Source organism: Acanthisitta chloris, unplaced genomic scaffold (genome assembly GCF_000695815.1).
Source record: "Acanthisitta chloris isolate BGI_N310 unplaced genomic scaffold, ASM69581v1 scaffold10361, whole genome shotgun sequence".
Classification (NCBI taxonomy): Eukaryota; Metazoa; Chordata; class Aves; order Passeriformes; family Acanthisittidae; genus Acanthisitta; species Acanthisitta chloris.
The window spans coordinates 1-2,138 of record NW_008655460.1 but is presented as its reverse complement, the minus strand read 5'-3'; positions in this window follow the sequence as shown (position 1 = coordinate 2,138).

The following is a 2,138-nucleotide window of genomic DNA, read 5'->3' as shown; positions in this document are numbered from 1 at the left end:
GTGCCCGGGGCTTGAGCACTCAACGCCTGCACTTCGGAGGGACTGAATATAACTGGTCTGTCGGACTCGTTTGGGCTGCGATGCATATTACGTGCTGCGGGAGCTCTTTTTAGAGACCAGAGTAACATGTGTCGTTATGAAAACTCGTGCTTGGAATCATATGTGTGTGTCAGCTGGAGGACAAGCACAGCAAGCTCAGAAAGGGCTGATGGGAGCCCTTGATGGAGGCTGTCAGAACTGAACTCACTTTTAAGTTGCACCCAGATAGTTGTTTTAGCAGTGACCAGGCCCTGCAAGTACAGAGACAAGGTTCTGCTGTAAACTTAGGGGCCTTGGTTTCTTTGGTACCTGTCCTGGTCCGATTAGACTGAGGAATGCTCGATCGATTTCCCCAATGTGAATTAAGACACCAATGAGATCAAAATAGCATTAGGGAGTGAGATTTTATTATTGGTCACACAAGGGGGAGGGAAGGGGGATCGGAAAATTAGAAACAGGAAAGGGGGATAGTTAGAAGTAAGCAAGATTTGGTATGCCAAAGCAGAGATAATTGCCACCATGGATCCAGATGATTCAAAGTTGTCTAGAAGAGGGGATAGTCACCACCATAGGTCCAGCAGCATTCTTACCATCCATAGTCATCTTTTTCTCTGGTGGTAGGTAACCTCCATGCTCTGGACTCTGGTCCTTATTCTAGGGCTCTGTCAGGGCACTGATTGGTCAGTTTACCTGGACTCAATTCCCAGCCTTGTAATCTCAGCAGCTGGAAGTGATGTCAGTCATGGACAATGGTGCCTTGTGATCTCGGCAACAAGAGTGTGTAGGTGGTGAACAATGGTGCCTAGAGGATTTCCATGGCTGGAGTCATCCTGTGGCTCAGCCACACCTTTGCCCCACAGCAAGCCATTGAGGACAGGCAATGTCGAAACAACATTTCTTAAAGGTCCCTTACAGCACCTTCCTACCATGAGGAATCCCTGCCTACCCTCTTTCCCACCTCCACCACATTTATGTGGATGCAGACTCAAGACAGTGTTGAGTCCCTGTGCTTTCTGACGGTGCACAGTCCATGGAACTGCCTGGTGCCCATTTCTCTGTAAGAACCTTCCACTGCTTCACTGGGACTGGAGACATGTAGAGAGAGGAGCCTTTTGGAGGTGCACAGGCTCTTCAACACTGTATACACATTAGTGGGAACAGTGCATCGCCCTCTGCATTAGAATATTTTTCTTCTTCAGTTCTAACTTTACAGTGAGGTCTCATTCAGGACTTGGGGCTCTGTGGTCACTTCCTGCATTTTGATGACACTACTCTAGCTTTGAATATCATTATTTCAAAACTATTTGTTCTGAGTTGATAACTGCAAACAAAGATCTTGCTCAGCTGTGCTGTTTTCTCAGCTTGTCTTTCCACTTCACCATGCTCATCTTTGCTTTCATAAATACTCCCTGCAGCCCAGATTTTGTGTGCAGCATCTTGGACTTGCTGTTCATCTGTCAAGGCTTGGAAGACCTCAGGGGTAAGCAAACTACTAGCAAGGGTAGTAGTGCAGAATGTGAGAAAAAACTCCATTTTAAAAACAACTGCTCCAGGAATTACAGTAGGACTTGTGATGTCGAGAAAAGGCTGGAAAAGAACTACTCACAGACTTGTATCTCTGAGTAGCAGGTGTTTGTTTATTCAGCACTGGGCACAAGGGGGATGTTCCACCAACCAGGGACAGAAACTTCACAGTTTATATACATTCAATGCTCATACATATTCATTATTTCTAGGAATGGGTGGTTATTATTATAATTGGTTCTTGGAAATCACTATCATATACTCCTCCTCGATCTCCTCCCTCTTGGCATGAGTCTCATGGTCCTGGTGTTTGTTCGGTGGTCGTGAAGATGAAGTGCCTCCTCTTCCTCAGTACCCTGTGGATACCCTTATTATGCAACTGTTTACCCCTTTGTACAGTTTTGCAGTCCTTGCTGACCTTGCCTCTATCTTGTACATTTTGTTTCTTCATTCCACACCTTATATGGTCTTAGTTTTCCCCCTACTACCAAGGTTTGAGTCTAATTAGTTGTACTGCCTTATAGATAAGGTGCACCATTTCACCAACGAAGCTGAAACAACACCATTAGTGAAAC